Here is a 12,879-nt window from a genome sequence, read left to right as displayed (position 1 = left end):
CGCCCAATGGAAAAGTTTGATGGTGGATGACACAGTCCCCCAACACCACCTGGATCTCCAGCCAATTTAACAAAAAACTTGTGTTTGCCAGTCCACAAATCTTCCGAGTTCATGACCTTATGCGAATATTTTATGCTAATGCAGTATTTTCTCAGAAACAAAGCAATGTCCTCCACAGGCACAAAAGGGTTATACATACATACCACCAAAGGCACATCCCCACCAGAATAAAGAATGGTTACGGTCAGTCCATCGAGCTCCGGGTTCTCTTTGCAGGTCTTGAGTACCTCAAATAAATTTTGGCAGGCAGAAATAGAATCCAAAGTCAAAATGTAGGCTCCTTTCCTGGAATCCCTCAGGCAAACGATGGTCTCCTTCTTCACCAACAAGATCTTGTAAAGGATTTCTCTCACGAAGTAAGGTAACTGGAACCGATCCACCTTGCTCTCCTCCACTTCAAATCGAAAGGAAAAACGAATCCGCGCTTCGCCGGCTGAAATATAACGGATGATCACACCCATGATGATCGATCGCCTTTTCGGTCTTGTTCGTAGTCTTCCCCCTATAGCAGCAGGTGGCTTAAGACAGCAAGCTGCCGATGCCACAAGGCCGAAGGAAGAGCGTACTCCCAAGGTCCCCCTAGCTAAACCACTTGAGCTTAGCCAGAAGGCCGAGAAGCGATAACCCGAGCGGCCCTTGCCTTGCCCGAGCCTGTCCCATACTGCTGTTCACCCCTTGCAGCGATTGATTCAGCCTACTCCTAGGCAATTCCATGGGGCCCTGCAGGCTCACACACATTTACAGCTACTAAGCGGGAGGTGAATAAAGGCCGGAGAGGAAGCTACACAGGATTTGCTTCTTTTGCTTGCACCACAATGCAGTGCTGAAAGAGGAGGAATCTACATAAAAACGCCTTCCTGGCAACGCCCAAATGCCCTCCTGCCATGCAGATAAACACTGGCAGCGGCAGCAAGTGCATGCCCACAGCCACCCCTTGTTCCTTCACACCTTGTATCAGCTTTAATCCAGTCCAGTCCGGTGCTGCCTGCTGAGCAGCACTGACCAACACTGCCTGGGCCCAGGCTTTTATCTCTGAGGCAGGCCCCATTATGATGTCAGAAAGCTGGCTCTGGAATCCTGAGGGCTCCACTATGACACGTGCAAAGTTCCGTCTGAACTTTATATAAGACGGTGCGGCTCAGTCAGTCACTCAGTGTTGCCTGAGAGGGCAACACTGCAACAGCCGGCCGCCAGGCTGTCTTTTTTTTGCACATTTATTTGCCTCCAGGAGGCCACAAGAGGGAGACAAGGGACTGCAAAATGGAAAATAAGCATCCACCAACTTTACAGACAACTTCTCTTTGCTCCTACAACCTCCATCCTTGCACAGTTTGTTATTCTTCTAGGTAACATAGTAACAAATCCAAATTGCTGCTCTCTTTGTAGGCAAGCAAGGCTTTGTTGCAACTGCAATTCTTACTTCTTCTTGAAATGTAGGGACGACAGTACATTCCATCACATCCATGTAGTGTACACAGGTAGGTCCATTGTGGCGGGCAGGCAGGCAGGCAGGCAGGCAGGCGGGCGGGCGGGCGGGCGGGCGGCTTTAATGGCTGTTTGCTGTTCCCCTACTCCACTCCGCTATTTGACTGTGGTGCTGCATCAATCAGTGGCTGGCTCAGGTGCAGCTCTTTAACCTACCTAGGAGGGAGGGCGGAGAGAAGACAAGGAAGGTGAATGAGCTGTTCCAATGTGAAATGCCGGAAACACAGAAACACAGAAGACACACACACAACAAGAGGTGGCAATGTATTAATTAATTGCATTTAATAAATGAGCTCATTATCACACATGACTGTACAAATGCATTGTCCAACAGGTGTTGAAATAATGGGATTAAAAGGGGAGATCCCATCAGAAAGACAAAAACAATAGCAAACACAAATAGCACTTTTGGAATCTGATTTTAGTCAACACATAAGGGAAGGGTGCACCGGTCCTGGAAATACTGCAATACCAGGTCAATGCGTGGAGTGGACAGAGCAAGCTCTATTTCCATCTCCCTGTTCTAAAAATCCATTTAATATATGGTCCCCAGATAGGGGACGTATCAGATATTAAACTGATAAGAACAGATACTACACTTGATCTTAGCCAAAAGGCCGAGAAGCGATAACCCGAGCGGCCCTTGCCTTGCCCGAGCCTGTCCCATACTGCTGTTCACCCCTTGCAGCGATTGATTCAGCCTACTCCTAGGCAATTCCATGGGGCCCTGCAGGCTCACACACATTTACAGCTACTAAGCGGGAGGTGAATAAAGGCCGGAGAGGAAGCTACACAGGATTTGCTTCTTTTGCTTGCACCACAATGCAGTGCTGAAAGAGGAGGAATCTACATAAAAACGCCTTCCTGGCAACGCCCAAATGCCCTCCTGCCATGCAGATAAACACTGGCAGCGGCAGCAAGTGCATGCCCACAGCCACCCCTTGTTCCTTCACACCTTGTATCAGCTTTAATCCAGTCCAGTCCGGTGCTGCCTGCTGAGCAGCACTGACCAACACTGCCTGGGCCCAGGCTTTTATCTCTGAGGCAGGCCCCATTATGATGTCAGAAAGCTGGCTCTGGAATCCTGAGGGCTCCACTATGACACGTGCAAAGTTCCGTCTGAACTTTATATAAGACGGTGCGGCTCAGTCAGTCACTCAGTGTTGCCTGAGAGGGCAACACTGCAACAGCCGGCCGCCAGGCTGTCTTTTTTTTGCACATTTATTTGCCTCCAGGAGGCCACAAGAGGGAGACAAGGGACTGCAAAATGGAAAATAAGCATCCACCAACTTTACAGACAACTTCTCTTTGCTCCTACAACCTCCATCCTTGCACAGTTTGTTATTCTTCTAGGTAACATAGTAACAAATCCAAATTGCTGCTCTCTTTGTAGGCAAGCAAGGCTTTGTTGCAACTGCAATTCTTACTTCTTCTTGAAATGTAGGGACGACAGTACATTCCATCACATCCATGTAGTGTACACAGGTAGGTCCATTGTGGCGGGCAGGCAGGCAGGCAGGCAGGCAGGCGGGCGGGCGGGCGGGCGGGCGGCTTTAATGGCTGTTTGCTGTTCCCCTACTCCACTCCGCTATTTGACTGTGGTGCTGCATCAATCAGTGGCTGGCTCAGGTGCAGCTCTTTAACCTACCTAGGAGGGAGGGCGGAGAGAAGACAAGGAAGGTGAATGAGCTGTTCCAATGTGAAATGCCGGAAACACAGAAACACAGAAGACACACACACAACAAGAGGTGGCAATGTATTAATTAATTGCATTTAATAAATGAGCTCATTATCACACATGACTGTACAAATGCATTGTCCAACAGGTGTTGAAATAATGGGATTAAAAGGGGAGATCCCATCAGAAAGACAAAAACAATAGCAAACACAAATAGCACTTTTGGAATCTGATTTTAGTCAACACATAAGGGAAGGGTGCACCGGTCCTGGAAATACTGCAATACCAGGTCAATGCGTGGAGTGGACAGAGCAAGCTCTATTTCCATCTCCCTGTTCTAAAAATCCATTTAATATATGGTCCCCAGATAGGGGACGTATCAGATATTAAACTGATAAGAACAGATACTACACTTGATCTTAGCCAAAAGGCCGAGAAGCGATAACCCGAGCGGCCCTTGCCTTGCCCGAGCCTGTCCCATACTGCTGTTCACCCCTTGCAGCGATTGATTCAGCCTACTCCTAGGCAATTCCATGGGGCCCTGCAGGCTCACACACATTTACAGCTACTAAGCGGGAGGTGAATAAAGGCCGGAGAGGAAGCTACACAGGATTTGCTTCTTTTGCTTGCACCACAATGCAGTGCTGAAAGAGGAGGAATCTACATAAAAACGCCTTCCTGGCAACGCCCAAATGCCCTCCTGCCATGCAGATAAACACTGGCAGCGGCAGCAAGTGCATGCCCACAGCCACCCCTTGTTCCTTCACACCTTGTATCAGCTTTAATCCAGTCCAGTCCGGTGCTGCCTGCTGAGCAGCACTGACCAACACTGCCTGGGCCCAGGCTTTTATCTCTGAGGCAGGCCCCATTATGATGTCAGAAAGCTGGCTCTGGAATCCTGAGGGCTCCACTATGACACGTGCAAAGTTCCGTCTGAACTTTATATAAGACGGTGCGGCTCAGTCAGTCACTCAGTGTTGCCTGAGAGGGCAACACTGCAACAGCCGGCCGCCAGGCTGTCTTTTTTTTGCACATTTATTTGCCTCCAGGAGGCCACAAGAGGGAGACAAGGGACTGCAAAATGGAAAATAAGCATCCACCAACTTTACAGACAACTTCTCTTTGCTCCTACAACCTCCATCCTTGCACAGTTTGTTATTCTTCTAGGTAACATAGTAACAAATCCAAATTGCTGCTCTCTTTGTAGGCAAGCAAGGCTTTGTTGCAACTGCAATTCTTACTTCTTCTTGAAATGTAGGGACGACAGTACATTCCATCACATCCATGTAGTGTACACAGGTAGGTCCATTGTGGCGGGCAGGCAGGCAGGCAGGCAGGCAGGCGGGCGGGCGGGCGGGCGGGCGGCTTTAATGGCTGTTTGCTGTTCCCCTACTCCACTCCGCTATTTGACTGTGGTGCTGCATCAATCAGTGGCTGGCTCAGGTGCAGCTCTTTAACCTACCTAGGAGGGAGGGCGGAGAGAAGACAAGGAAGGTGAATGAGCTGTTCCAATGTGAAATGCCGGAAACACAGAAACACAGAAGACACACACACAACAAGAGGTGGCAATGTATTAATTAATTGCATTTAATAAATGAGCTCATTATCACACATGACTGTACAAATGCATTGTCCAACAGGTGTTGAAATAATGGGATTAAAAGGGGAGATCCCATCAGAAAGACAAAAACAATAGCAAACACAAATAGCACTTTTGGAATCTGATTTTAGTCAACACATAAGGGAAGGGTGCACCGGTCCTGGAAATACTGCAATACCAGGTCAATGCGTGGAGTGGACAGAGCAAGCTCTATTTCCATCTCCCTGTTCTAAAAATCCATTTAATATATGGTCCCCAGATAGGGGACGTATCAGATATTAAACTGATAAGAACAGATACTACACTTGATCTTAGCCAAAAGGCCGAGAAGCGATAACCCGAGCGGCCCTTGCCTTGCCCGAGCCTGTCCCATACTGCTGTTCACCCCTTGCAGCGATTGATTCAGCCTACTCCTAGGCAATTCCATGGGGCCCTGCAGGCTCACACACATTTACAGCTACTAAGCGGGAGGTGAATAAAGGCCGGAGAGGAAGCTACACAGGATTTGCTTCTTTTGCTTGCACCACAATGCAGTGCTGAAAGAGGAGGAATCTACATAAAAACGCCTTCCTGGCAACGCCCAAATGCCCTCCTGCCATGCAGATAAACACTGGCAGCGGCAGCAAGTGCATGCCCACAGCCACCCCTTGTTCCTTCACACCTTGTATCAGCTTTAATCCAGTCCAGTCCGGTGCTGCCTGCTGAGCAGCACTGACCAACACTGCCTGGGCCCAGGCTTTTATCTCTGAGGCAGGCCCCATTATGATGTCAGAAAGCTGGCTCTGGAATCCTGAGGGCTCCACTATGACACGTGCAAAGTTCCGTCTGAACTTTATATAAGACGGTGCGGCTCAGTCAGTCACTCAGTGTTGCCTGAGAGGGCAACACTGCAACAGCCGGCCGCCAGGCTGTCTTTTTTTTGCACATTTATTTGCCTCCAGGAGGCCACAAGAGGGAGACAAGGGACTGCAAAATGGAAAATAAGCATCCACCAACTTTACAGACAACTTCTCTTTGCTCCTACAACCTCCATCCTTGCACAGTTTGTTATTCTTCTAGGTAACATAGTAACAAATCCAAATTGCTGCTCTCTTTGTAGGCAAGCAAGGCTTTGTTGCAACTGCAATTCTTACTTCTTCTTGAAATGTAGGGACGACAGTACATTCCATCACATCCATGTAGTGTACACAGGTAGGTCCATTGTGGCGGGCAGGCAGGCAGGCAGGCAGGCAGGCGGGCGGGCGGGCGGGCGGGCGGCTTTAATGGCTGTTTGCTGTTCCCCTACTCCACTCCGCTATTTGACTGTGGTGCTGCATCAATCAGTGGCTGGCTCAGGTGCAGCTCTTTAACCTACCTAGGAGGGAGGGCGGAGAGAAGACAAGGAAGGTGAATGAGCTGTTCCAATGTGAAATGCCGGAAACACAGAAACACAGAAGACACACACACAACAAGAGGTGGCAATGTATTAATTAATTGCATTTAATAAATGAGCTCATTATCACACATGACTGTACAAATGCATTGTCCAACAGGTGTTGAAATAATGGGATTAAAAGGGGAGATCCCATCAGAAAGACAAAAACAATAGCAAACACAAATAGCACTTTTGGAATCTGATTTTAGTCAACACATAAGGGAAGGGTGCACCGGTCCTGGAAATACTGCAATACCAGGTCAATGCGTGGAGTGGACAGAGCAAGCTCTATTTCCATCTCCCTGTTCTAAAAATCCATTTAATATATGGTCCCCAGATAGGGGACGTATCAGATATTAAACTGATAAGAACAGATTTTTTGATTGAAAAATGCTTTATTGACAATCAATCGTCATCATACAAACATTACTGCGACGCAGCGCGAGCCATGAAGCAGCAAATAATAAATAATAACAGTCGTCAAACATAACATGACAGTATAATACACAGTACAGGCTAGCCTATGCTATACATTACACCACATGCTACACTAACATTCTTGCATTCACTAAAGCCAAACAACAAAGCATTACAGACAAGTGATGGGATAGGGGAGTGGGTAGGAGGGGATAGGGAAGCGGGAAATCACAGGCCCGAAGCTTTATTGAAAGACAACACACAAGAAGGGAGAGTGGGGGGAAGGGGAGTATCAGTCCTCTTCCTCATCGACGTCCGGGCTGTCCCAGGTGGAATAGTCTCTGAGCAGGCTGTGGATCAGCCTGCGGCAGTCCTGGACGGACACACTCTCTCTCCGCAAAATCAGACGATTCCTGGCGAACCATATAGCGTCCTTAAAACAGTTCATAAGGCGCCAGGCTTCCTGGATTGCACCATCCGTGGTATTCCCAGGAAATAGTCCATAAATTACCGAGCGGTACGACAGTCTGTTCCTGGGAACTGAGTCCTTGAGTTCGTGTTCCAAGGCTTTCAACAGACCCTGTGCAAAGGGGCACTGCCAGAAAATGTGCAAAGATGTTTCCTCCGTGAAGGGGCACCTGGGGCAGTACCGGGTCTTGCACAGGTTGCGGGCATGCATGAATGACCTAAGAGGCAGTCCTCCCTGGATGGCCATCCATGAAATGTCCTTGTGCCCGTTGGTCAACCTGCCAGATGACACGTTAGTCCAAACAGTCTCCAACGTGTCGGCATGAAGCCCTGGAACAAACTCCAGTGAGTCCTTTGCTCTGATGTGCTTGTGGATCGTCTTAGGTTTCCACAAGTCGGGCTTAAGACCCTCCAGTTGATGCTCCCTCACAAACCGGACGACATCTCCGTAGAACCAGGGAGCGTGCCAGTTGTAAGGGAAGGAGCTGTCCCACTTATCCCAGCCAAAACCTCGCCAGAGGGGAAGGAGGAAGTAGCGGGACATGGCCTTGCCCGCAGAGCCGTTTGCTGTCCTCAGAGTCCTACGAACACAGTCACATACAAAAGCGATCCGCAGCAGAGTGGGAATGTCGGGTATACCCTTCCCACCTTTGCGGGGCTCCTTGTACATAACAGTCCGCTTTACTCTGTCCATTTTCGAGCCCCAGATGAAGCGAAACACAGTCCTGGTAATGGCCCTCGAGACCGTTGCAAGAGGGGGCCATGCCTGTGCAGTGTATTGTAGCACAGGCAAGACTTCGTTACGCAGGACCATTGCTTTGCCCTCAATAGTGAGTTGTCTGAGGCTCCACAGTCCGATCCTTTGGTTGACTTTGGCCAAGCGTTCTTCCCACGACTTTAGGGCTGCACCTTCCTTACCGAACCAGACTCCCAGAATTTTGATGAAGTCCGGCTTGATAGTAAACGGGAAGGAGGCAGGAGAAGGCAGGTACCACTTTCCGAAGAGCATGGCTTCCGACTTCCCGCAGTTGACTTTTGCCCCTGAAGCGCGTCCGAACTCCTCACAGGTCTGGACGAGTGCAGTCACCGAACTCTGGTCAGCGCAGAAGACGGTCACGTCGTCCATGTACAGCGAGCATTTGACCTCGAAGTGTCCTGGACCTGGTGCGGTGATCCCTCTGATCTCTCCATTCTGCCGGATAGCCTCTGCGAAGAGCTCTATAACACAAACAAAAAGGAGAGGTGAAAGAGGACAGCCTTGTCTAACCCCCGACGATACAGGAAAGGGGTCAGTCTTCCAGCCGTTCACCAGCACCGAGCTGTAAATGTCGCAATACATCAGGTTAACATACAAACAGAACAACCTGCCAAGCCGCAGCCTACGCAGAGCCTTACCCATGAATTCGTGAGAGACCCGGTCAAAAGCCTTCTCCTGATCCAGACTGACCAGGGCCGCGTGTGTACGGCGGCTTTGCATGTAATGCACCGTGTCCCTCACCAGGGCAAGACTGTCGGCCACCCTACGGCCAGGAATGCCGCAGGTTTGGTCCGATCCGATGATCTGTCCGATGACAACCTTCAGTCTGTTGGTCAATACTTTGGCGAGGATCTTGTAGTCCACGTTCAGGAGAGAGATGGGACGCCAGTTTTTCAGGTCACATCTCTCCCCCTTCCGCTTATACAAGATCGTGATCATGCCTTCTCTCAAGGACGGTGGCATTCTACCCTCCACCACCATCTCCTCATAGAGCTCCAGCAGGTCCGGACAGATCAAGTCCCCCAGCGCTACATAGAGCTCTGCTGGGAGACCATCACTGCCCGGGGTCCTGCCGGGTCTGAAGGATTTAGCGGCAGAGAGCAGTTCCTCCACCGTCAGGGGTACGTCCATAGCCTCCGTACCTGCAGGATCAAGATGATTAGTGATACCTGACAGGAATTTATCGGCGGCTTCGGGGTCAGTGGTTTTCCGGGAGTAGAGGCTTCGGTAGTAGTCTGTGACGACTCCCATCACCTCCTTCTTCCCAGAATGCATGTTTCCGGTCTCATCTCGGAGTTCCTTCAGGGGCGTGTGGCCGGCATGGAGTTTCCTGAAAAAGAACGAGTTACATTTCTCACCCTTCTCCAGGTTCTCCACCTTGGAACGAAAGACAATTCGCTTGGATTCCTCCTCAAAGTGCCTTTTCAGGCCCTTTTTGGCTTCCTCCAGCTCCTTCCTGACGTCCCAGCCGCATTGAAGGAGGTCTTGCAGGGATCGCAGCTGACGCTGCATCTCTCTGAAGTCTCTCTTCCTCTCACACGCCTGTTGACGACTTTTTGCCTGAAAGAAACAACGAAATTCAACTTTAACATATTCCCACCAGTCACAGGTTTTGTCAAAGAAAACTTTATCATTCCTCCAAACAATATAGGCGTCTCTAAGTTCCGCCAGTACCTCTTCTCTTTCCAGCAGGGCACAATTCAGCTTCCAGGAGCCAGGGCCGGGAGGAAAACCGTGGCCGATGGCACCCTGGAAGAGAATGGCCCTGTGGTCCGAGAAGAAGCAGGGGACCATGGAGTGCCCATGCTGCTTGACTGCCCGGGAGGTGAACACAAAGTCAATCCGAGAACGAAGTGAGCCATCGGGTCGGCTCCATGAATAGTTCACAGAGCCGATCCCCATGGAGCCCACAACGTCCTGCAAGGATGCTTCGGTTACCATCTCGATAAGCAGTTTGGAACTGACATCCAGCTTGATTGAAGTGCCGGAACTTCGTCCATCCTCTTCGATGGGGCAGTTGAAGTCCCCGGCCATCACCACTGCCCTAGTGGTGGCGAGCTGGGTCCGCAGGGTCTGGAATAGTTCCAGGCGCTCAGCCTTCATAGGGGGAGCGTACACGTTGATGAGCCTAATCGGCTCTCCCGCCCAGGAACCGTCTACGACCAACAAGCGGCCGCAGACGAGCTCCTGGACAGAGTCAACAGTAAATACGCTTCCCCTAATCAGGATGGCAACCCCTGCAGACTTACAGTCGCCCCCACCAGACCAGTAGGACGGGCCATGGGTCCACTGCCTGGCCAGATGATGGTATGACCTGGAAGAGGGGAGAGTACATTCCTGCAGCATAAATACATCACTCGACTGCTTGGAAAGAAAAGTTAGCACCATCTGACATCTAGTCCTATCTCTAACACTCCTCACATTGAGGCTAAAGATGTTAAGTTTAGCAGCCATGGGGGAGAATAAAGAAGGTTAGTGCAAGCGATACACCTCAGTTACCAGTCCGGTCGGGCGGATCCTCCTCTCTGGAGCCTGGCGGGTCCGGAAGATCCAGCAGGCCCTCTGACAAAAATTGTTCCAGGATTGTAGCCACCTGGATGTCTGTTGTGAAGTCGATGACCTCAGGTTCAGACACGAGTTCCTCCACCATCTGCTCCATTTCCTCCTGCTGCGCAAGGGAATCTTCGCAGATTTCCACGACTTGTCTCTTTGAGGACTCAGCAGCTGGGCTGTCCCTCACCTTTCTCTTCCTCTGGATGGCACCTGAGAAGACAAGAGGGGGAAAATCCTCCAGGGAGAGGACTCCAGCAGCTGGAGGGGAAGATGTTAGTGCTGCTGGAGCTGGGGAGAAGGGAGGCTGGGTTGGGAGAGGTGCAGGTGACAGGACCACTGAGATGGGTGGGTAGGAGAAGGTGAGAGCCTCAGTGGGGGTGACAGGGGTTGGGGACGGGGGGGTGGGGAGGGCCGGGCGAGGGAGGGTGGGAAGGGTAGGGCGAGGGAGGGCCGGGAGAGGGGGGGGAGGGACTGTCGTCTTCTTACCATCCTTCTTTTTCCCGGTCTTCTGTGCCGCTGGAGCTCTGGCTGGGGCGGGGTTCCCTCTGGCTGGAGCTTTCGCTGCTACAGTTGCCCAGGATCGATCCCTCTTCGGGCAGTCCTTGTAAGAGTGGGCTGCTTGTCCGCAGAGGTTGCACATTGTCCGTTTCGGGCAGTCTTTGGTCTCGTGTCCTGTTACCCGGCAGTTCTTGCAGGCGTCCTCCTTGCAGTCCTTCACCGAATGACCCTTCTTGCTGCATCTCCTGCAGATCTGCGGCATGTCCGGGTAATAGATGAGGCCGTAGGAGTTGCCCAGCGAGAATGACTGGGGCAGGTGCTGGAGGCCGTCTTCCGCGCTCGAATCCTTGTTCAGTCGGACGATTACCGACCACTTGCCAGTCCAGAAGCCGAGTCCGTTCAGGATGTGGGTGGGTTCCCTCACCACTGTGCAGAACCGCTTCAGGAGCGTGGTGATGTCTTTGCCGGGGGTGTGTGGGTTCCGCATTGAGACCGTCACCCGCCTTTCCTCTCTTTGGACAGGGCAGTTGCCCACAAAGCGAGAGAAAGGGGATTCAGGCCTCGCCGCTTTCACCATCTCCCAGTACCTTCTGCAGATGTTGATCGAAGCGAAGGTCACGAAGAACATCCCGGTCATGAAGGCCTGGATGCTGATGGTCTCCGGCTTAGCGAAGCCCTGATCCAGGAGCATCTTCTGGCAGAACACTTCTTCCGTCATGTCCGGCACTCTCCCGTCCACCTCCTTGAGCTTCAGGGCCACCGTCTGCTTCATCCAGGGCTCCAGGGTTGGAGCAGCCTGGTTCGGCTTCCTGGTGGCCTGTTGGCTTGAGGAGGCTTCAGGAGGAGATGTCCTGGCCTGGGCCGGCTCACCTGGTCCATCAGCCTTCTCCTTCTGGGTGGCAGGGTTGCTGGTTGAGGCCATGGCTTCTTCCAGCTGTTCCTGTCGCTTGGGGAGGATCTTCGATAGCTCTTTCCCGAAGGGGGCGGAGCTATGCAAATCTTCTCCTTGCTGGCCGAGGTTCTTCCACGAAATTTCTTCCGCAGCGGTTCCTCGTCGAGCTTCTTCTTCTGCGGCCGAGCTTCTTCGAAGATCCCCTTCAGCAGCGGCTCTTCTCCGAAGTTCTCCTTCTTCTTCCCGGCAGCGATCTCCCGGAGCTTCTTCCCCGATGGCGGCTTCTCCCTTCTGGATCGTCGTCTTCGCTGGTTCTTCTCCGCAGTTCGTCGCCGGCTTCGTCTGGAACGCTCTTGGATCGCTAAGCTAGTGTTTATAGCCCCCAGTGGTTCTCCGAGCTATCTATCCTTACAAGGACTGATAAGAACAGATACTACACTTGATCTTAGCCAAAAGGCCGAGAAGCGATAACCCGAGCGGCCCTTGCCTTGCCCGAGCCTGTCCCATACTGCTGTTCACCCCTTGCAGCGATTGATTCAGCCTACTCCTAGGCAATTCCATGGGGCCCTGCAGGCTCACACACATTTACAGCTACTAAGCGGGAGGTGAATAAAGGCCGGAGAGGAAGCTACACAGGATTTGCTTCTTTTGCTTGCACCACAATGCAGTGCTGAAAGAGGAGGAATCTACATAAAAACGCCTTCCTGGCAACGCCCAAATGCCCTCCTGCCATGCAGATAAACACTGGCAGCGGCAGCAAGTGCATGCCCACAGCCACCCCTTGTTCCTTCACACCTTGTATCAGCTTTAATCCAGTCCAGTCCGGTGCTGCCTGCTGAGCAGCACTGACCAACACTGCCTGGGCCCAGGCTTTTATCTCTGAGGCAGGCCCCATTATGATGTCAGAAAGCTGGCTCTGGAATCCTGAGGGCTCCACTATGACACGTGCAAAGTTCCGTCTGAACTTTATATAAGACGGTGCGGCTCAGTCAGTCACTCAGTGTTGCCTGAGAGGGCAACACTGCAACAGCCGGCCGCCAGGCTGTCTTTTTTTTGC

The 12,879-nt window shown here is 51.6% G+C and overlaps 3 non-coding genes and 2 pseudogenes across 3 annotated transcripts; all 5 read right to left on the bottom strand.

The window, feature by feature from the left end:
- Positions 1 to 1,983: 1,983 nt before the first annotated feature.
- Positions 1,984 to 2,174, bottom strand: LOC142732808 (U2 spliceosomal RNA). Its single transcript, XR_012879670.1, has one exon. It is a non-coding gene; the product is annotated as a U2 spliceosomal RNA (small nuclear RNA).
- A 1,301-nt stretch (positions 2,175 to 3,475) lies between these two features.
- On the bottom strand, positions 3,476 to 3,666 carry LOC142732807 (U2 spliceosomal RNA). The gene has a single exon (XR_012879669.1). It is a non-coding gene; the product is annotated as a U2 spliceosomal RNA (small nuclear RNA).
- Positions 3,667 to 4,967: 1,301 nt separating this feature from the next.
- Positions 4,968 to 5,158, bottom strand: LOC142732806 (U2 spliceosomal RNA). The gene has a single exon (XR_012879668.1). It is a non-coding gene; the product is annotated as a U2 spliceosomal RNA (small nuclear RNA).
- A 1,301-nt stretch (positions 5,159 to 6,459) lies between these two features.
- LOC142732838 (U2 spliceosomal RNA) lies at positions 6,460 to 6,634 on the bottom strand (annotated as a pseudogene).
- A 5,555-nt stretch (positions 6,635 to 12,189) lies between these two features.
- On the bottom strand, positions 12,190 to 12,291 carry LOC142732848 (U2 spliceosomal RNA; annotated as a pseudogene).
- Positions 12,292 to 12,879: the final 588 nt, after the last annotated feature.

This window comes from Rhinoderma darwinii, unplaced genomic scaffold (assembly GCF_050947455.1).
Source record: "Rhinoderma darwinii isolate aRhiDar2 unplaced genomic scaffold, aRhiDar2.hap1 Scaffold_913, whole genome shotgun sequence".
Lineage (NCBI taxonomy): Eukaryota > Metazoa > Chordata > Amphibia > Anura > Rhinodermatidae > Rhinoderma > Rhinoderma darwinii.
This window is presented reverse-complemented; position numbering and strand designations above follow the sequence as displayed.